This window comes from Chiloscyllium punctatum, chromosome 8, assembly GCF_047496795.1.
Source record: "Chiloscyllium punctatum isolate Juve2018m chromosome 8, sChiPun1.3, whole genome shotgun sequence".
Classification (NCBI taxonomy): Eukaryota; Metazoa; Chordata; class Chondrichthyes; order Orectolobiformes; family Hemiscylliidae; genus Chiloscyllium; species Chiloscyllium punctatum.
In genome coordinates this window covers 110,913,503-110,937,219 of record NC_092746.1, presented here as the reverse complement: position 1 = coordinate 110,937,219, position 23,717 = coordinate 110,913,503, and the positions used below count along the sequence as shown (strand labels likewise).

The 23,717-nt window shown below is 43.2% G+C and overlaps 1 protein-coding gene across 5 annotated transcripts in view; it reads left to right on the top strand.

Moving 5' to 3' along the window:
- dpp6a (dipeptidyl-peptidase 6a) overlaps window positions 1–23,717 on the top strand; it is a 1,516,786-nt gene that overhangs the window by 403,904 nt on the left and 1,089,165 nt on the right. The window lies entirely within an intron of this gene.

Here is a 23,717-nt window from a genome sequence, read left to right as displayed (position 1 = left end):
GCTATAGTGAACAGTGAAGAAGGCTATCCAAGAATACAAAGAGATCCTGATCAGAAGGGTTAATGGGCTGAGAAGTGGCAGATTAAGTTTAATTTCAGTACATGCAAGGTGTTCCATTTTGGAAGGGACAGACTAATTAGGCTCGGACTACTTTCCCTGAAGCATCAGAGGCTGAGTAGTGACGCTATAGAGGTTTATAAAATCATGAGGGGCATAGATAGGGTGAATAGCCAAGGTTATTTCCCAGGGTAGGGAGTCCAAAACTAGAGGGCATAGGTTTAAGGTGAGAAAGGAAAGATTTAAAAGGGACCTGAGTGGCAACCTTTTCACTCAGTGGGTGGTGGGTATATGGATCAACCTGCCAGAGGAAGTGACAAAGACAGGTACAATTGCAACATTTAAAACACATTTGGACACGTGCATGGATAGGAAAGGTTGAGAGGGATATGGGCCAATTGCTGGCAAATGGGACTGGTTCAGTCCAGGACGAGGTGGGCCGAAGGGCCTGTTTCTGTGCCATATGACTATATGTCTCTCTTTACCTTTGAAAGTAAATATTGAATCTGCTTCTCCTACCTGGAGGGAGGGTGATTAAATTGTGGAATTGTTGGAGAGACCTAGGTAATATTCTAGGAACACTGATTAGAATCCCTCCAGGACAGATTGTGGAAATTGTATTCAGCATGGTGGCTCAGTGGTTAGTACTGCTGCCTCACAGTGCCAGGGACCCGGGTTCGATTCTACTCTTGGGTGACTCTCTGTGTGGAGTTTGTACATTCTCCCTGTGTCTGAGTGGGTTTCCTCTCACAGTCTGAAGATGTGCAGGTTAGGTGGATTGGCCATGCTAATTTGCCCAGAATATCGAGGGATGGGCTGGTTAGGTGGATTAGCCATGAGAAATGCAGGGTTACAGGTATCGGGTCTGGGTGGGATGCCCTTCAGAGGGTTGGTGTGGACTCGATGGGCCAAATGCTTCCACACTGTAGGGTTTCTATCAATAAAGGTCTGGAATGAAAAGTCAAATTGCAACCATTGTTGAGTTTTGCAAAATCCTTCCCTAGTTTGCCCTTCGTGTGACTCTGAAGCAATTTGTTTGGTTCATAAGTGTCCACTGAAATAGCCAAGTAAGCCATTCAGTTGTATCAATTGCTAGAAAATAATCAGTATCAACTAAAGCACTGGAAACAATTACAGCAAATTCAGCCATGACAATGGCAAAAACTCATCTAGGAGCTAGTGCCAAAATTTAGAGAACTGTCTCACAATCTAGTCAAGCAACAGCCTGACATAATCATATTCAGAGAATCTTACCTGAGAGACAATGTCTCAGACACCGCCATCAACATTTCAGGGTGAAGGCACAGTGGTATACAATGGGGAGAGAGTTCTGCTGGAAGTCCTCAGCATTGTCTCTGGACCCAATGCAGTCTCAATCAAACACAGGCGAGAAAGTCTCGTGCTGATTACCACATACCGCTCCTCCCTCGGTTGATGAATCAGTATTCCTTCACGTTGAACACCACATAGACGAAACACTGAGAGCAGCAAAGAAGGTACTCTGCATGGGGAGCATGCAGTGTTCACCACCAGAGGTGGCTCGGCCTCAACACTGACCAAGCTGGTCCAGTCTTAAAGGACAAAGCTGCTAGACTGGGTCTGTGACTCTTGGTAAGGAACCAATAAGAACGTTAGTTGACCTCATCCCACCAATCTGTCTGCTGCAGAAATATCTGTCCATCAGTAAGAGTGACCATCACATAATCATTGTGGAGACAAAATCCCATCTTCATGTTGAGAATACCCTACGATTTTTTTGTCTGACAATACCACCGTGCTAAACAGGACAGACTTTGAACAGATCTAGCAACTCAATGCTGGACATCAATGAAGCACTCTGGGGCCTTAAGAACAGCAGAATCATACTCCAACATAGTTGGCAACCTCTTGCCCTGGCATATATGGTCTACCATTATATCAAGCCTGGGTATCAACCCTGGCTCAATGAAGAGTGCAAGAGGGTATTCCAGGAGCAGCACCAAGCATACCTACAAATGAGGTGCGAACCTGATGAAGCTACAAAACAGGACTGCTTGCAATGCAGATACCATCAGCAACAACTGATAGAGCTACGCAATTTCACAAGCAACTAATCAGTAAGTAAACAATTAAAAAACTCACTGGAGGAGGAGGTTTCACAAATATCCCCATCCTCAATAATGAGCAAGCCCAGCATGGCAGTGCAAAAGATAAAGTTGAAGCACTTGTAACAATCTCCAGTCTGAAGTGTTGAGTTGATGTTCCATTTCGGTCTCCTCCAGAGATCTTCACATATGCTAGTCCCTAGCCAATTTGAAACACTTCACATGATGTCAATAAACTGCTAGAGGCACTGGAAATGGCAAATGCTATGGGCCCTGACAGCACACCAGTAATAGGACCGAAGATGTGTGCTCTGGAACTTGCTGTGTCCCTAGCCAAGCTGTTCCAATGCAGTTGCAACTCTGGTATCCCGCCAACAATGTTGGAAATTGCCTAGATATATCCTACAAACAGAAAGCAGGACAACCCCAACCCATCCAATTATATTCCCATCATTAAAGTGTGGAAGGTGTCATCAACAGTGCTATCAAGCAGCAACTGCTCAGCAATAACCTGCTCAGTGATGCCCAACTTGGGTTCCGCCAGGCCCACTCAGCTCCTGACCTCATTACAGCCTTGGTTCACACATGGACAAAAGTGCTAATTTTCAGAAATAAGGTTAGAGTAACAGCCCCCACACTTGACTGAGTGTGGTATCAACAACCCCAGCAAAACAGGAATCAATGGGAATCCGGGAATAAATTCTACCACTGTTTTGAAGCTTACCTAGCACATAGGAAGTTGGTTGTGGTTGTTGGTGGTCAGTCATCTCAGCTCCACAACATGTCTACAGGAGTTCCTCAGGATAGGGTTCTCGTCTCAAATATCTTCAGTTGCTTCATCAATGACCTTCCCTCCATCATAAGGTTCAAAGTGGAAATGTTCATCAATGATTGCACAATGTTCAGCACTGTTTACACCTCCTCAGATACTGAAGCAGTCCATGTTCAAGACCTGGCAATATCCAAGCTTGGGCTGACAAGTGGCAAGTAACATTTGCACCACACCAATGCCAGTCAATAACAATCTCTAATCTTTGCTCTACTGGCAAAGCCATCACTAAATCCCTTACTATCACCATGGAAGTTACCATTTACCAGAAACTGAATTGGACTAATCATGTAAACACTGTGGCTACAAGAGTCGATAAGAGGCTCGGAATCCTGCAGAGGTAAGTCACTCCCTGATTACTCAAAACCTGTCCACCATGTAAAAGGTACAAATCTGGAATGTGATGGAATATTTCCACTTACCTGGATGAGTGCAACTCCAACAACATTTAGCAAGCTGAGACCATCCAATACAAACCTGCTCACTTGGTTGGCACCACATCCACAAACGCTCCATCTCTCCGTGCCTCAGTAGCGAAGCTCAGTCGCAACAGTGTGTACTATCTGCAAGATGCACTGGACAAATTCACCAAGGCTCCTTGGGCAGCACCTTGCAAGCCCATGACCACTACTATTTAGAAGGACAAGGGTAGCAGATACATGGGAACACACACCACCGACAAGTTCCTCTCCAAGCCACTCGCTATCCTGATTTGGAAAAATACATTCATTCAGTGTTGCTGGTTCAAGATCCTGGAACTCCCTGTATTGTGGGCCTGTCTAGAATGCTTTGACAGCAATGCTTCAAGAAGACAGCTCACCACCACCTTCTCAAGGGTAAGGACAGACGTGCAACATATACTGGCCCATCCAGTGATGCCCATGTCATGTGAATGAATTTAAAAAGCCCATCCAGGTGTATTGCGTTAATGTAATACCTCTAAAGCCTTAGGTTAGTGCAATTTCTTTGAGTACATGGTCCAAACCTGAATTGTCGAAATGCTCAAAAGCATTCAAGAATATTTAAAAATTAAGGTATCACTTCATTTAAAAATTAAGGTTTTTATTCTCATTTCCTTATTTACATTCATCTTATCTTTAGTCAATTAATTGTACAGAGAAAAGTGTAAAAAGCAACTTGAGAGTTAAAGAACTCCATTTGTGCATTTAGTACAAAAATGTGAAGGATCTCCTCATTACATAGCGAAATGGAAAATAATTGCAGTCAGCTTTGGACTGTTTGGAGTATGACTGAACTCTAACCCTGATGAATGGTCGATCAGGATAACAGGGAGCAATAATTGTTTTTCAATACTGGGGATCTTTCAGCACGTGAAACATTCAAGGAATTGAATCATTTACTTGGTGCAGATCATTTATATTCTGACAATTTCGATTAGATCTACCATTATGTTAAATCTAGCCCAGCGCTTGTTTAGAAATAGGACCCCAGAGTACCTGAACCAGTCAGGAACTGAAATAAGAATGGAAGTTGCTGGGAAAACTCAGCAGCTCTGACAGCATCTGCAGAGCGAAAGCAGAGTTAGCATTTTGGGTGCAGCAACCCTTCTTCTGATTTGAATAACACATCAGTACTGTCACTCTTTCCCTGATGGTTTAAAAACTCCTCAAGCCTCAACTTACAGTGATTCAGTCTTGTACTGTACTTTCTCAGGATCCCTGATTTTGGTTCAGTTATATGTATGTAAAAGCAAAGCATATGCCGAGCAGAATTGAGGAGCTGGAAACAAAAATTGCTCTAGGGCGATGTGACACAGCAGCATTAACAGAAACGTGGCTCAAACCAGAACAAGACTGGATACTTAAAATCGTGGATTATAAGGCTTTTAGTCAAAGTAGGCAGGTAAGGAGGGTGTCGCAGTCTTGGGCAAAGATTGTGCCATTGCCCTTGAATGAGATGCAGTTCCTGATCTAGAATTCAGACAGTTGAGGATGAGAAACAGAAGGGAGCATTAAGTAATTCTTATAGACCTCCAAATAATGGGGAGGAAGTAGAAGAGAGCATTTCTTGGCAGATTATGGAAATCCTCAGGACAACTCAGGTTGTGATAGTTGTTGATTTCAGTTACCATGGGGTGGACTAGGGAAACAGTAGTGTGCGGGGATGTTCTGGAACAGCCCGAGCAGGGAGGGCTCATTTTTTACACAGAGGATAATTCATGTATGGAATGAACTTCCTGAGGAAGAGGTGGATGCGGGCACACTTACAATATTTAAAAGGCACTGAGATAAGTGCATGAATTGGAAAGGTTTGGAGGGATATGGGCCAGGAGAAAGCCATGGGATTATGTTCGGCATGGACTGGTTGGACCAACGAGTCTGTTTCCATGCTGTATGACTCCATGACTCTATATGTACATGAAGGTGATGAATTTAGAGGGCTACAAAGAGAGGGCTGGAAAATTGCTCTTTCAGGACCTGGTACAGACAAAATAGATCAAATGGTCCCCTTCTTTACTGTAAAAATCTATCATTCCATGATACTGTGTTTGGATGTATTCTGAGATGGTTGGTCATATGGTATGTGATCGCTTGAGGTTTTCCTCATGCTGGCAGAAGTTACTAAATTTATCTTGTAAAATTTAGCTATTCTTGGGGAAAAATGACAATGATTGGGCTGTATGTTCTTTCTTAATACCATGTTGCTATATCAGAGAGTGTGATTGATGGGAACACAGTGCTCACAAGTACAGTGATAGCCTTAGCAGCATATTATTGTATGAGAACAATGTCATGTTCTCTATTTATACATTTTATGCATTTATTGCAAAGTCCCAATTTTCCTAAATTTGAAAAACTTTCTTTTTACTTGAGGTTTTACCACAGTCAATTGAATTTTATTGTAAACAGAGATTGTTCATGTTAAATAGATACCATTTGAAGATTCCTAGCTTTATCAAGTCTCTTAAATTGAAAGTAGGAACAGGATGGTCCAATGGGTATGGATGTAATATTTTGGAATAGAATGCAAAGTAATTTGAAAATGAGGCGTGTTAAGTGCTGGAATGCTTAGAAGAAGCCAAAAGATTTGAGCTCTGATTCCCAAATTTCTTAATGAATTTCCTTCAAAATGTTGGAGAGTAATTGTTAGAGATTGATTGCTATGATTAGTCAACAAGCTGGTTATTGTTAAAGAATGTGGTAGATGATGAAATAGATGGACTTTGGTCTTTTATTGTCTAACAATTCATATATGCTTATGTGTCGTACAAATAGAATACAGAAAAAGTAAAGAAATATAGTTCAAAGTTGATTTCTTTTTAAAAGTGTTTTGATGGATTTCTGCCTTGCTTTTTCTATGCTTTTGGACTGGATGAAAATTTACTAGGTAACAACAAGGACTGCAGATGCTGGAAACCAGAGTCGAGATTAGAATGGTGCCGGAAAAGCACAGCAGGTCAGGCAGCATCCGAGGAGCAGGAATATCGACGTTTTGGGCAAAAATCCTTCATCAGGATGAAAATTTAGCAATTCCATTGGTGTGGCCATACAGACTTGCTGATCTGTTGTGAGCTATTCTTTATGAAATTAAGGGCTGCAAGAGTCTGCAAAGGGTGACAGAATATGAATTGTTTGCAAATAAAGAACAGATGAGAATTGTGAAACGTGATCTCTCTTCCTATGTTATATTCCATAATGATTGCAACAATTCCAGAAAATTAGCCACCTCGCCCTGGAGGTTCCAAGACAATTCGGAAAAGTTGATAATATTACATTATGGGGTAAACATCTCTGCTAATTTAAACCCGACACATAGAGAAGCTCATCTCGCAACATCATCTGCTAAATTTCAAGAGGCAAAGAACTATCCCATAGGTCACTATTTAAAGGAAAAATTAACAATTTTATTCTTTAAGACTAAAAGAGAACATTAGATAACTACTTACAACTCCTTTCTCTTAAGTCTATCTTTTACCTCCCACTCTACAATACTGGTCCAATAAAAACTCCAATTAAGATTTACAAAACAAAATTCAAATTTCAAAAGCAGCCACCTGTTGAATCTTCCCTTTATTTCTTCCTCTGTAGATTTTCCTCTGTCGTCTTTTCTTCAGTATTCTGCTTCCCACGTCTTTCAAATGGACAGGTACCTTTCAGAGAGCTATTCGACTAGCAGTCTATACTTGTTGGTTTTCTTGGCAGTTCTCCCTCCCTCCCTCTTTTCTTCAAAATGCCCAATTTTATATCCCAAAACATTGGATCATTTCATTGATTTGATGTTGTCAAAATACTAACTTCAAATTTGATTGGATTTTGGTATCTGGGGCATAATTTAAACTGATTGGCCAGATCTGAATTTGTTTTTTGTATCATGGCAACTTAGTTGCATAGGGTCATAGAGATGTACAGCATGGAAACAGACCCTTCGGTCCAAACCATCCATGGCAACCAGATATCCCAACCCAATCTAGTCCTACCTGCCAGCACCCGGCCCATATCCCTCCAAACGCTTCCTATTCATATACCCATCTCCACCACTTCCTCTGGCAGCTCATTCCATACACGTACCACCCTCTGTGTGAAAATGTTGCCCCTTAGGTTTCTTTTATATCTTTCCCCTCTCACCCTAAACCTATGCCCTCTAGTTCTGGACTCCCCAAACCCAGGGAAAAGACTTTGTCTGTTTATCCTATCGATGCCCCTCATAATTTTGTAAACCGCTGTAAGGTCATCCCTCAGCCTCCGAAACTCCAGGGAAAACAGCCCCAGCCTGTTCAGTCTCTCCCTATAGCTCAAATCCTCCAATCCTGGCAACATCCTTATAAATCTTTTCTGAACCCTTTCAAGTTTCACAACATCTTTCCGATAGGAAGGAGACCAGAATTGCATGCAATATTCCAACAGTGGCCTAACCAATGACCTGTACAGCCACAACATGACCTCCCAATTCCTGTACTCAGTACTCTGACCAATAAAGGAAAGCATTCAAAGTTTGGGAGAAGATTTGTAGCTCGGGTGCTCGTTTTTGTGGTTCTGTTCGCCGAGCTGGGAATTTGTCTTGCAAACGTTTTGGCCCCTGGCACTCATCCACAGACTCTATCAACAAACACATCGACCTGGACCCAATATACCGGCCACTACAGCGGACAGCTCGAACTGACAACTGGAAGCGGCAGAGACAGGCCACTATAAATGCCAGAGAAAACAGCACAGAAGCGCTTCACAGGAGGCTCCCAAGCACTGAGGATGTCACCTAGACAGGGGACGAAATGTTTGCAAGACAAATTCCCAGCTCGGCGAACAGCCACAACAAAGGAAAGCATACCAAACACCTTCTTCACTATCCTATCTACCTGCGACTCCACTTTCAAGGAGCTATGAACCTGCACTCCAAGGTCTCTTTGTTCAGCAACACTCCCTAGGACCTTACCATTAAGTGTATAAATCCTGCTAAGATTTGCTTTCCCAAAATGCAGCGCCTCGCATTTATCTGAATTAAACTCCATCTGCCACTTCTCAGCCCATTGGCCCATCTGGTCAAGATCCTGTTGTAATCTAGTGTGTGCCAGCTTCCAGTCTCTCTTAATGGTACAGTACACACCTACGCCTTCATAACAATAGCTATTGTGCTAGATCAAAGATGCAAGCATTGACACATGTAAGGATAATGTCCAGGGAATCTAAAAATCAGATATAATGTTGAGTTCTCTCAATTCCACAATGTGTTATGCATTTTATACATGCAATGCACATGCCTAAAACATTTCAGATTGTAAACCTTGCAGTAACTCATGAACTCTTTTACTTTGCTTCAGGTATCAATAATTCTTGAGAGAATGGGATCATAGAATGGTAACTGCACAGAAGGAACCCATTTGAACCCATTTTTTTCAAGCACGTTCCCTATAAGACCTACTTAGGTCATCCTAATCTTTTGGTTTTGCATACAATTATAGGATGCAAACTTAGAAGCTCTTGTAAGAAACAATTAAATAGAGCACAGGAGGGATTGTGAGAAAGGCAACACAAAGACAGCAATTAAAAAATAGAAGCAGGAGAAGTAAATAGAAATAAATTGAAAAAAAAAGGACAGAAAGTTGAAGTAGAACCAAGAGAATACAGAGCAGAGCTTCAGTAGGTTGGGCTTGTACTTGATGGAGTTTAGATGAATGAGAGAAAACCTGAATGAAACATGTGAGATTCTTAGATGACTTGACAGAGTAGTGCAGAGAGGTGATTTCCTATTGTGGGACTGTTGAGAACAAGAGGGCCTAATCTCAGAGTCAGAGGCCGCCAACTTAAGACGCAGATAAGGAGGAATTTCCTTTCTCAGAGGACAGTGAATTATGAAATTCTTTCCTGCAGAGGACTGTTGAGGCTGGGTCATTTGAGGCTGGGATATACAGATATTTCTATCAGTAAGGGAGGCAAGAGATCAGGAAAGAAGGAGGACTTACAGGAATAGGGAGGCGCAGGACCATGATGCAATTTAAGAACTAAAATGAAATTTTGCAGTTTAAAATTTTGAGGACTCAGAAGGCAAAATAATTTTCAAGGGTAGTGCTGATAGTGAAGTGGGACTTGATAAAGCTTCGTATACACGTAGCACTTTTTATTGTTTCGTGGGATGTGGGAGTTACTGACAAGGCCAACATTTCTGGCCTATCCCGAATTTCCTTGAATGGAGGGGCTTGCGAAGCCATTTCAAAAGGAAGCTAAGAATCAGCGACAGAACTGCGGGTCAGCAGTCATGTTTAGGCTAGACACGCTAAGAAGGCAAGATTTCCTTACCAAAAAGATCCTGAACCAGATGGGAATTTGCGATAATAGTTGGGAAGAGGAGGGTGGATTGAAAGTGTTGGCTGACTGTATAGAGAAGATGCCGGGTGTAGTATTTTTATACCAAGATGATCCAAACTTTGGTAGTTCATGCAGGTGAGAACTACGCTTGATAGTGCTTGATGTGGTCTATCCATGTCTGATGATGGTTGGCTAAATCGCTTGGGCAGTGGATGTGCTGAAATTGCCTCCCTTGATATTTAGCTGGCAAAGGTGGAGCCCAAACCAGTGAACCCACCAGAGTATGAGACAGTAAAGATTTCCTTGGAAGAAAAGGTGAATAAGGAAGTGGTTGTGTGTGCTGTTAGTTACCCTGCCCACACTAACCCCCCACCCACCCTTCTTTAGTGGCATAGTTAACACAGAATGATATGGTTTGGAACACCTCACGATGTAACGGAATGCTTCATCATGATCCCCACAACTTGCTGGTCAAGTAGAATTGCTGATTGTTGGTAAGTTATCAGCTTCACCAGAAAATTAGGGAAGATTATCAGAATGTGCAGATTTGATGAAAAGAAAAGCAGATCAGAAACAATTTATCTTGCATCGTTTGATTAAGGGATGGAAGATTTCTGGTGTGTGGAATTTCTTCTGGTTGTTAGCCTTGGGAGTTTATAATCAGTGTGGATGATTATCTGCTGTAGCTTATACTTGGGCACAACACAGTATACGTTTTATTCTGACAGAATATTTAAGTCATGCACCACAGAAATGTATGAGTCAGCTAATGATCTAAATTTGCTATTTTGCGGATAGGCCATTTAGTGATTAAAATAAAAGGCAGCGTGTTGTGGTTCGGAGTATAGGGTGAACCCCTCGCCTGATCACAAAGCTTCCCCCTGCCTCCGAGCAAGGAGTTGGGGGCATTAAATTCCACCCATTAAGTCTGTTTTTCTCTCTCCTTGGATAGTTCCAGACCTCGCATATACTTCCAGTATTTCCTGGTCTTTATTGTTGCGGTGTGCTTAACTGTCATTCCACCGAAAAGACTTATTGTTCGACACCTAATCAGTAGAGACTAATCAAGTCAAGTGCCTATAAATGCATCATAATTCCCATGGTGTCACAAAGCATGAGCACAAGTTCAGGTGCTTTAAAAAATGTTCTTTGAACCTTGTAAGACTACGAACCTTCAATTTTTATCTGTCCCATGTGTTAAAAATTGTAATGATTTGCTGAATGGGATCATGGCAGACAGAACCTTCCAGATTTTGTTTTGATGATTTAGCCGTATGAGGTGAAAGCATGTAGCAGCTAATGCACTGTCCTGATCTGGTGCATTGAATGGTCTTTAGCCATATTTATCTCAAAAGACTGTGACCATAAGGGGTGACTTGTAACTTTGGCATTTCAGCTGATGGAAGCATTGCAATTTCAATTTTCCATCTTTTTAAGTACACTGACATTCACTAAAGGTTAATTAAAATGTGTGAAGTTGACAAAGGTTTAGCAATGACATTTAGTGCAAGGTGCTTTGCTGCAGTTTAGTGTACCGCGTATCTAAGAGCGAGTCATTCAATGTGCCAGCTGAGAGTTTGCAGTGCTCTTAATTCTTAAGGCAGAACATTGAGGATTCAAACCCCACACTAAACGTGGGCTTGAGAGGCGGTGCAATACTGAGCAGACATTTGCATTACCAGAGCTGTCATCCATCTAGGGAAATTGTGTTTTTGTGTGTGCGTGCAGTGCATATGTGTGTGTGTTTGTGCGCACGCGCGTGTGTGTGTTGTATATCCATATCAGAACAGTCATGACACTGAAAACTTATTTGACCTTGAAGTGCACTGAGACGTCCTTTGTACATGAAAGCTTGTGTTCTTAAAGTAGATCATCAGCTGCGTGGTGCTTTCTGAAGCCACGAAAGATGTATTAATGCAAGCTCTTCATATTTTTTTTATCCAGTTACAAGATGTTTCTGTCTCTCTGAGCCATCCACCTACATGAGAATTAAATTACAACATTTAAAAGGCTGGGTATGTGAATAGGAAGGTTTGAGAGGGATATGGGCCAAATGCTGGCAAATTGGACTAGATCACATTGGGATGTCTGTTCGGCATGGATGAGTTGGACCAAGGAAACTGTTTTCATGCGACATAACTCTGTGACTCTATGTGTTAATGCCACAGGCTCCTAATTGGTTCAATCTTCCAGCCCTAAAAAGCCTCATGACTGCTACTCCTGGGGCCACCAAAGAACGGAAAGCAGCTTGCTTACCTTTGGACTTGTTGATTGAGGATGATCAGCCATGATCATAATGAATGGTGGTGCTGGCTCGAAGGGCAGAATGGCCTACTCCTGCACCTATTGTCTATTGTTCTGAGCTGGATAGGTCCTCCTACTAGTTTAACCTGGTGGTAAAGTCACAGTGGTTTCCTCGGCCCAGTTGCCATCATCGGATCCTGATCTACAGGTTTTGTGGAGGACGCAAGTTAAAGATCAGGTTAAACAGCTGGTTAAATTGCAGCCTGTGACCACACAGCAGGACCTCAGCTTGGAAGTCGCGTTGGAAGTTGTAACTGAGCAATCAGTCAGCTTGCACAATGCATGTCAGGTTCAAATTACCTTCCTCCTCAATCAGAATAACCCAAAGTTTAACATATTTTCTAACCAGGCTGCTCAGACAGATGTTAGCACAGTAGACAATGTAGTTAAGAGGGCATTTGATACGCTTGCCTTTATTTGTCAGTGCTTTGAGAACAGGAGTTGGGAGGTCATGTTGCAGCTGTACAGGACATTGGTTAGACCACCTTTGGAATACTATGTTCAATTCTAAGTCTCCCTGCTATAGGAAAGGTGTTGTTAAACTTGAAAAGGTTCAGAAAAGATTTACAAGGATGTTGCTAGGGGTGGAGGATTTGAGCGAGAGGAAGAGGCTGCATAGGTTGGGGCTGTTTTCCCTGGAGTGTCGGTGGCTGAGGGGTGACCCAATAGAGGTATATAAAATCATGAGGGACATGGGTAGAGTGAACAGTCAAGGTCTTTTCCCCAGGGCAGGGCAGTCCAAAACTAGAGAGTATAGGTTTAAGTTGAGAGGGGAAAGATTGAATAGGGACCAAAGGGGGCAAATTTTTCATGCAGAGGGTGGTACATGTATAGAATGAGCTGCCAGAGGAAGTGGTGGAGGCTGGTATAATTGCAACATTTAAAACGCATGGGTATATGCATAGGTGTAGGTTTAGAAGGATATGGGCCAAATTATAGAAAATGGAACTAGATTAATTTAAGATATCTTGTTAGCATGGACAAGTTGGACCGAAGGGTCTGTTTCCGTGCCGTACATCTCTATGACTCTGTGACCTCTGATACAAGTGAAATTGGATCTGCTAATTCAGAGGCAGGGACTTGCATTCGATTTTGAGATTGTTTTGTGTCTATTGAAGTGTGAAAGAGGGATGTGAAATATTTCCATGTATATATTGAATAGATATCAACACTCTGGTGATAGCAATTGCTCTATATGGATAGCATTTGGATGGTTTTCATTTATCTGCTATTATCAAGTACAGGAATATCATAAGCTTGTAAGTTAAGTTCAAGTTTACAGTCGAGCTGAAATACCACTGCAGTAAATTCCATTCTATTTTTTGATAGGCTTGTCTCTGGCCAACACCTCCATTAGCTGGAGCAATGTGCATTCATGTGTAAAAATGGAATATTGCTTCAGGTTTGATGTACAAATAACTACAGTGCCTTTCACTATAAAAGAGAATGCAGTCAACAGGAACAATTGTTTCTTTCTGATAAGATCTGTGAAGAAAATGTCTATTCAGTATCAGCTGGAGTGACAAATAACAAGGTAAAAACGAGGACTGCAGATGCTGGAAACCAGTGTCTAGATTAGAGTGGTGCTGGAAAAGCACAGTTTTAGATTAGATTAGATTACTTACAGTGTGGAAACAGGCCCTTCGGCCCAACAAGTCCACACCGCCCCGCCGAAGCGCAACCCACCCATACCCCTACATTTACCCCTTACCTAACACTACGGGCAATTTAGCACGGCCAATTCACCTGACCTGCACATTCTTTGGACTGTGGGAGGAAACCGGAGCACCCGGAGGAAACCCACGCAGACACGGGGAGAACGTGCAAACTCCACACAGTCAGTCGCCTGAGGCGGGAATTGAACCCGCTGGTCAGGCAGCATCCGAGGAGCTGGAAAGTTGACGTTTCGGGCAAAAGCCTGATGAAGGGCTGACAAATAACAAAGACTTGCTCCAAGTATTAGAAATGCTGGGATTCAAAAATGCAGTACCACTGAATTTCAAAAACAAACACCACGTATTCATTGACCATTGATTCAAAAGAACATATGAATAAGGAGCAAGAGTGAGCCCCTCTGTCCTTTGAGAATGCTCTGCCATTCATTAACACCAGGGGTGATCCAATTTTAATCTCAGCTCTGCAGCCCCTCCCCATACAATAGGACCCGGTGTGGACTGGAAGCTAGGTGCCAGCCTGGTTTGCTGTACTGAACTCTTCTCTGCAATGCTGGACATGTTATTTCTGTATTGTCTAAAATCTTGTAACTAAAGAAGCTGTGCCTAGGTACTTCTGTTTCTACATCAGTGTTGTAACTGTTGATGTATAAACTTTCCACTATGTTCATTGAGTTTATGTGACAATGATGGCTGTTCTATTCTATTCTAATCTTTCATTCCCTTAGTAATCAAAAATCGATCTATCTGTGTTTGAAAAAGATTTAAAGATTCTGCATCCGTTGCCTTTTCAAGAAGGAAATTCCAAAGACTCGCAGCCCTCTGAGGAAAATACATGTTTCCTCATCGCTGTTTTAAATATGTGATGCTTTATTTTTAAACTATGACTCCTAACTTTAGATTCTTCCACAAGAGCAACTGTCCTTCTCACTTCCAGCCGCTCAAGTCCTCTCAGGATCATGTACCTTTCAATTAACTCGCCTCTGACCTTTCTGAACTCCAGAGGAGACAGGCCTTGTCTGTCTAGCCATTCCACAGAAAGCAATTGACTCATTCCAGGTATTAGTCTGGTAAACCTTTTCTAATCTGCTTTCAACGCTATAATATCCTTCCATAAATACAGGGACAGTACTGAACTCAATACTCCAAATGCAGTATCACCAAAGCCCTGTATAAGTGAAACATTACAAACGTAACATTCTGTTAGCTTTCCTGATTTCTTACTTATACCTGCATATTCATTTCCAGATGACAACGCACTGTTAATACACTACTCAATTTTTTGTTTTCTCCCTTTCCTAACACACGTGAGGAATTATAAAAATTCAGGTTGAAGAGATGGACCCAATCTTCTGGTTTTTGGATCACTGCAGCTGAGACATATGATCGAGGGTACGAATCAGATGCCCACGGAAATCCTGGCATTCGACCCTATGTGAGAGTTTGCTGGAATGTTTAAGCATACCAGTGGGCAGTTCCTGGGATCCTCCATGACTGTCTGTGACTCTTAGCTAGAATCAGTGACTTGTGTCCAACCTATATTGGAAGTCCCTTGGCTGTTAAGCGACACAGCAAGTGGCTGCATCTACAATGTGGGCCCGAAGCGGACTCATGGGAGCGCTGGAGTCAAGTTTGGGCCAATGTGTTACCCAGTGACATCGGTGGTGTCTACATCGGCGAGGTCCATTGAGGACTCATAGTGGTCAGGGGTTCAGTGGGGACAAGATGGCGCCAAAGAGTGGCAACTTTCGTTCCAGTGACAGCGGTGTGGCGAAGGGGATTCATGCCTGGCCACCACACCCATGGCCCACGTTGGAGCCCTTAACGAGAGAGACTGTGAAGTTGAACACGTTTTCCTTCTTTCTTTTTTTATCCACCTGCATATTTTATGTTTTTCTGTGTTTTAAGATGGTGCTGGAGAGTGGCAACATTGAACAACACTTTTCACTGTATTCTGTAACAAGATACACATGACAATAAATAAATCGAATCGCATAATGTGATACAGATTATAGTGACCTGACCACATCGCTGAACGTTCGACTGCCCTGTCAACCCCATTGGATAACCCTGCAAGCATCCAGCTGCCTCTCTGAATGTCTGACTACCAATCCTGGCCTCCCGGTTACTTCCCTCTGAACCAACTACCCGACCAGTGTCCTCTCCTAAACACCCAATTCAACCTGAGGACCCACCCACCCCTTCACATCACCTGCTCACTAACATTCATTACAAAGGCTTGACCTTTCCCAGCACAAGATTCCATTGAAAAGGGCCACATTGTGTCTTCCCCCAATTCTTCTCCACTCCGGTGAAGTTCTCCATGCGATGCTGCGTTGGGGGAATGTTCGTGAGCTGCTCCGAAGCCTTGCACCCTCGACCTTTGGTGACACAAAATGTAATAGCTGCATCATTTTCCATGCTTTCTAAATAGCTCTTATTAAACTTTTATACTTGCAGCCTATGAAAGATTTACAAACATTGATGAGATGGTTACATTTCTTTGTTTACATTGTCGCTGACAGATTGCAAAGTGATATCCTTTTGTTATTTTCTACATGCGACAAATTACTCTCACAAACCTCTCGAGAATATTCCCAAGAGGTGCCATTCTTTTAAGAGAGGGTATTTCCATCACAAAGGGATTTTCCTTGGCTAGTTCTCGATGGGTGATGAGTGTGCAGACAGCTTCACTCCTCCCTGATGATTAACGTCAGCCCTGTTCCGTATTCTGGCCGTGAATCAGAAAGAGCCGAGCATAGCTGCCATATTTCTTTGCAATGTGGTGCATTGTGTCCACACTTCAGGTTCCAACTTGAAAAGTTGCAAGGGAATCCTCTTTACCCCTGACGAGCTTTTGTGTCGAGTGCACAAGTGTGTCTCTGCAACTTCAGTGAGGAAGGTGTTCTTGTGGTCTGTTGCAAGATCTAATCTTGTTTCTTATGTTATCCTGTGAGCTAGGAAGGGTTAAATAAAGTGATTTAATAAAGACAGCTCATACTGACCATGTCTTACTCAGTGCAATACACAACAATTCTCGTGGCTTCTTGGACAGAATGACGAGATGGCTAAGATGTCAAGAAACATCTGAGGTGAGTTTTCCCCAATCATATCAACAGGCCTCAAAGCATAATTACATATCAATGCCAATCATACAAACACATGACCATCAGCAGCCTTTCTCCCCCAGCAGTCTACCGCCCTCCCCACTACACCAAAAATACTGCCTGCTCCACACTTCACGTCAGCTCTGATGAAGAGTCATCGAGACTCTAAACGTTAACTTGCTCTCCATGAATGCTGCGTGACCCACTGTGATTTCCAGCATTTTTAGTTTTCAATACCACACAAGAACTAGGAGCAGGAGTGGGCCATTAAGCCCTTCAAGCCTGTTTGTATTATTGGCAGAAAAAACACTGATTTGTAATTATGATTTGAAACATGGTTGTAAATTAGTTTGGATATCTTGAGGTTTGTGAGAAGTGTTATATAAATACAAGATAACTGTGCTGTTCATCTCAACCAAGCCACGTCATCACATTCTCACCATGCTCTGAATGAAGGGTTTATTTTCCCAAATTTCCTGTTAGCTTTATTACTGTTTAGCTCCCTTTTACTAATGATACTTGCAGCTTCTCTATAGCGCTCTCATTTACTTATAAAGGCTGGGTGCTGTCATAACTTGGCGAAGTGTCAGTTTTGTCATGTTACATTTTTCTACGAGGCCTAGTGTGGTTTCTTGGCAAGTCGCCTCAAATGCACCTCATTAACTACCTACTCCACCCTTACAGCAATGTCCTGTCTGAGACCAGCTTGAATCACCCATTCACCATACCCAGAAGAATTTGTCACTGCTGAGATATTCGAGAATAGATCATAAGTCTATAAGATATAGGAGCAGAATTAGGCCACTCAGTCCACCAAGTCTGCCCTGCCATTCAATCATGGCTGATATGTTTCTCAACTGCATTCTCCTGTCTTCTCCCTGTAACCCTTGATCCCGACTAATCAAGAAGCTATCTCCCTCCCGTATTAAATACACTCAATGACTTGGCCTCCGTAGTTTCCTGCTGTGATGAATTCCGCAGCTTCTCCACTCTCTGGCCAAATAAATCCTTCCTCACCTCAGTTTTAAAGGGCTGTCCCTTAATTCTGAGGCTGTGCCCTCAGCTCCTATTCTCTCCTACTTGTGGAAGCATCTCCATGTCCACTGTATCCAGGCCTCTTGGTATAATGTAAGTCGCAATAATGTTCCTCCTCATCTTCTAATGTCTATCGAGGACAGATAGACCATGATCCCTTGTATAGGCACTGTCATTCAAAGGTCACCATGTACACAGCCAAGCATTCAAAACTGGAGCTGCCCAACATGGTGATTGGTCTCTGCCCTGGATTATGGCACAGAGAGGGATGTCAGTGTCTCGCTTTGTGGACATAGACCTGGAAGTCACTGTGGAATCGGGGGGTGGGGGGGGTCACAAAGGACGGCCATCCTTTTCCCTCCGGCAGTGGAGAGCATGCCACAGGGTCCTGCCAGACTGGGCCAACACTGCCGCGGGGGTCAGTACAGTCTCAGACATCTGAAGCAACAAGCAGCAACGATGGAGAAAGTTCAGTAGCGGCCAGTGAGATAGGACACATAACTAAGTTAAACCTACATGAAGCCAACAATGCACAGTAATCCCCTTTGAATAGGCATCTCACCTATGCCTCGAGAGACTCTTGTCTCCCCATCAGGAATTCTGTCTGAAAATGCAACGCTTTCCTCTTGATGTCACAAAGATCTCGTCCGACTTCTCACATGATGCTCCCAGATTTCTCAACGTAGCCCACATTGTTCAGACTCCTGTTAGATTCCATCCTGTAGCATTTCAGCTTCTCCATTTCCTAAAGAACCTTCTTGGATACACCAGTTTTCTTTGTATTACTGGCTTCCTCGTACTGTCATGGTGCTGTTCTCCATGGTAATGGGGCCTGCAGTCAGAAGTCACACAACACCAGGTTATACTCCAATGGGTTTATTTGAAATCACGAGCTTTCGGAGCGCTGCTCCTTCGTCAGGCTAAGTGACTTCACCTGATGGAGCAGTGCTCCTAAAGCTTGTGACTCCAAATAAAACTAAGAAAGCAAGGACTGCAGATGCTAGAGAGTCAGAGTCAAAAAGTGTGGCGCTGGAAAAGCACAGCAGGTCAGGTAGCATCTGAGGAGCAGGAGAATCGACATTTCGGGCATAAGCCTTTCATTAGGAATGTGGGCACATTCCTGATGTTGTGTGACTCCTGCCTTTGTCCACCCCAGTCCAACACTGGCACCTCTGCATCACATCTTCTGCATGAGAATCATTACAATGGAAGTGCTTCCCCTTTCCAACTAACACCTGACTGTATCTCAAATGCACTGCCTGAAATGGTGGAGGAAGAGTATTCAGTAGCGACTTTGAAAAGGGAATTGGAGAAGTGCAGAAGAGAGGGGAAGTTGGCAAGGCTGTGGGGAAGGATCAAAGGAGTGGACCCATTTGATTAACTCTTTAGGGGCAGCATGATGAGGTAAATAGTTTATCATTCTCCCTCCAAGTTGTAAAACAGAAGCAAAATCAGAGATTGCTGGAAAAGCTCAACAAGTCTGTGAGCATCCATGGAGAGAAATCAGAGTTAACATTTAGGGTCGACTGACCCTTCCTCAGAACTCAATTTACAGCATCCACAGTTTTTTTCAGTTTTTACTGCTGTAAGCAGAGCTGTGTGGACAAATTACTGTTGTACACAATTGAGCAGTAGCAATCCATTGTATTATTGTTAGTTTAGTAAACATGCATTAACTTTTCCAAGTGCTTTTGAAACAGTGAAACAAAGGAAATATTCTGCAGCAGCAGTGTGCTGAGGAGGCCGCTTACTCAATACTGCTTGCTGGGCAGCTATTTCATGTCTATTTGTTTTACCCAGATGGTATAATCGAGAGCCATTGCTGTAACATCAGCCATTGTTACTACCTAAATCTAACCATCTTGTATAAGTGCCATATCAATTGTTGGAAACTTTATGTGGGTGCAACTTTGTTTATAATAACTCACTTTTGATTTTCATGTTTGATATTGTGACTTGGTTGGAATCAGAATATTGGCCTCCTTTGAGTGTTATTCCAGTCTTCTACGATGCCATAAAATATCACAGTAACATGGAAAATCTTTTAGTGGCAAATGATATATGATACTCATTTTTGTGTAAGATTAAAAGTGCCTAAAGGGATTAAGTTTGTTTTGTTAAGAATTGTTTCAGTGCATTATTGTGGTAATGACTTTATGCAATATCTTCGTTATTTTGTCATCCCATTCCAATTTATATGTAATTTTTTTGTGTTTTGTTTGTACTGCTGTTGACTATTAGATTGATATTTAATGTCTTAAAAAAGAATGGAAAATCATTATCTAAAACCAACATTTAGCAGTCAGTAGTCGAAGTGTCTTCCAAGACTCCTTCATACTCGTAGCAATGTGGTTGACCCTTAACTGCCCTCTGAAATGGTATTAAGATCCAGTTCAAGTGCAAATCAAGATGGGTAGTAGATCTGGCTTTGCTAGTGACATCAACATCTGAAGCAAGAATTTTAAAAACTTATTTGTGTGGATTAAAACGGAAGTTTAATTCCTTGTTTAGTTAGTTCTTGATTAGAATTGTGTCAAGCAAAGATTGTCCCATTTCCCTGCAGTGGTGATAGAAAAGTTAAAGGGGTGAATGCCAGCCTGGTTGTTTATAATGCTCCCTGCAGCTGCTCCAGGCGTGGGCTGACTCAGTCCCCATTTGGAAACCGAGGGATTAAAAGCACATGGATCAAAGGTGCATAGGAAAGAGTCGCTCTCCACAAATTTCTCTCCACAAATGCTGCCAGACCTGCTGAGCTTTTCCAGCAATTTCTGTGTTTGGATGAAAGGTGCAGGTTGGTAAACTCGCACCTCCCCTTTTGTCTCTCCAACCTTGAAGGTTCAGCCAGAAGCCATTTAAGCAAAGAAAATGGTCAAGGCCATCAGCTTGTCTATTTCATTATTTATTTCACTGTTGATACACTTATTAACATTAGTATCTTGCTCTTTTTCTAAGTTAAACCAGCACTTAAGAGAGTCTGTAGCCTGCTCCTCACTTTAAATACAATCAACCTCACAAAAATCTGGGAGCACTATGCTGTGCAAATCTGCCATTGCTCCCAGCTTCTGCTTCCCCCCTGTTTGTTAAGGCTGCTGTCGATCACTAATGTTCTTTCGGGAAGTAGGCTGTCATCTTTACCCGGTCTGGCCTACATGTAACTTAAGACCTTCAGCAATGTGGTTGACTCTTAAAACTGCCCTCTGGACAATTAGGGATGGGCAATAAATGCTGGCCTGGCCCACATCCTGTGAATGAGTAAGAAAAAAAATCTGTTATCCTACTGAAGATTATGTGTCTTAAAGCAAACCTCAGAACCATACTTGTGATACAAAAAACCCTCAAACATTTGTTATCTTACACATTATGATTATTTCATGACTATTACATTAAAATATGGAGATCGCTTCAATATGGAAGTGCCTGACTTTAGCAGATCAATTTATCTTAGTCAGAAACTGTTCTCAGAGATAAGCATTTATGGGGATTTGAAGTGGCATATTCAGACAGAAAACCTTCAAATGTCCAGGTATAGTTACAGTTCTTCAATTTGTAGGTTTTTCCTCATTGTGTATTCTGCTGCCTCTTGACTAGCTCATTGTAAAGCTTACTCTGTAAGAATGTCAGGCCACCCATGTCCTCATGGAACGCTGGGATACAGAGTTTGGCCAATTTCTGGAACTTAGCCATCGCAACTAGCTTTTACTTTTAAATGTTTGTTCTTTTAGGTTGATTGCTGAAGGACCGGATACAAAGGTGGAGGTTAATTCACAAAGAAGAAAATCTCATTTCTCTTTCCTGCAGCTGTTTGAATCTTTATTGGAAGATTTGTAGCTGGAAGAGTGGGGGGGTGGGGAGTGGGTGGAGTTGGGGTTAATTAGGTTATATCATTGGTGTTCCAGCTATGCCTGCCTCTTCGTAGGATATGTGGAACAGTCCATCTTCCGCAGCTACACTGGCCATGTGCACCCGCATGGGCCCTCGCTATGCCTGCCTCTACACAGGATATGTGGAACAGCCCATCTTCCACAGCTACACTGGCACCACCCCCCACCTTTTCCTCCGCTACATTGATGACTGTATTGGTGCTGCCTCGTGCTCCCACGAGGAGGTTGAACAGTTCATCCACTTTACTAACACCTCCCACCCCAACCTCAAATTTACCTGGACCATCTCAGACTCCTCCCTCCCCTTCCTAGACCTCTCCATTTCTATCTCGGGCGACCGAATCAACACGGACATTTACTGTAAACCGACCGACTCCCACAGCTACCTAGACTACACCTCCTCCCACCCTGCCCCCTGTAAAAATGCCATCCCATATTCCCAATTCCTTTGTCTCCGCCGCATCTGCTCCCAGGAGGACCAGTTCCAATACCGAACAACCCAGATGACCTCCTTCTTCAAAGACCGCAATTTCCCCCCAGACATGATCGACGATGCTCTCCACTGCATCTTCTCTGCTTCCCGCTCCTCCGCCCTTGATCCCCGCCCTTCCAATCGCCACCAGGACAGAACCCCACTGGTCCTCACCTACCACCCCACCAACCTCCATATACATCGTATCATCCGTCGTCATTTCCGCCACCTCCAAACGGACCCCACCACCAGGGATATATTTCCCTCCCCTCCCCTATCAGCATTCTGAAAAGACCACTCCCTGCATGATTCCCTCGTCAGGTCCACACACCCCACCAACCCAACCTCCACTCCCGGCACCTTCCCCTGCAACCACAAGAAATGCAAAACTTGCGCCCACACCTCCCCCCTTACTTCCCTCCAAGGCCCCAAGGGATACTTCCATATCCACCACAAATTCTCCTGCACCTCCACACACATCATTTACTGCATCCGCTGCACCCGATGTGGCTTCCTCTATATTGGGGAGACAGGCCGCCTACTTGCGGAACATTTCAGAGAACACCTCTGGGACACCCGGACCAACCAACCCAACCACCCCATGGCTCAACACTTCAACTCCCCCTCCCACTCCACCAAGGACATGCAGGTCCTTGGATTCCTCCATCGCCAGACCATAGCAATACGACGGCTGGAGGAAGATCACCTCATCTTCCGCCTAGGAAACCTCCAACCACAAGGAATGAACTCAGATTTCTCCAGTTTCCTCATTTCCCCTTCCCCCACCTTGTCTCAGTCCCAACCCTTGAACTCAGCACCACCTTCCTAACCTGCAATCTTCTTCCTGACCTCTCCGTCCCCACTCCCACTCCGGCCTATCACCCTCACCTTATCACCCTCACCTTAACCTCCTTCCACCTATTGCATTTCCAACACCCCTCCCCCAAGTCCCTCCTCCTTACCTTTTATCTTAGCCTGCTGGACACACTTTCCTCATTCCTGAAGAAGGGCTCATGCCCGAAACGTCGAGTCTCCTGCTCCTTGGATGCTGCCTGACCTGCTGCACTTTTCCAACAACACATTTTCAGCTCTATATCATTGGTGCTGCAAATTTGAGATGCTCACACATTTGGAAGCAATGCTGTACCTCAGCTATCATCAGTTGAGGGTATTGTGACGTATGCATTATAGTGCAGTAATGTTGTCAAGTACACATTGGGAGGAATAACTCAGCTATCAACGCCCATGAGGTGTAATTTTCACACAGTGGATTCAGCTCCTTTCATGGGCTGATCAGAACTGTTTAATATTCAAACTCCAATAAATATTCATTTTTCACATTTTGCTGAGACAAGCATCAGGTGAAATAACTTGCATTCCATAATGGTGGAACTGTGCAGCGACTAATAAATTGAAGACTCTAATGATTTAAGTTAGCTTCTGCAGTGACAGACTACCCACTCCTTCATCCTTTGCCGGCTTAATACATTCATGTAGCTTCGGTTCAAAGAATT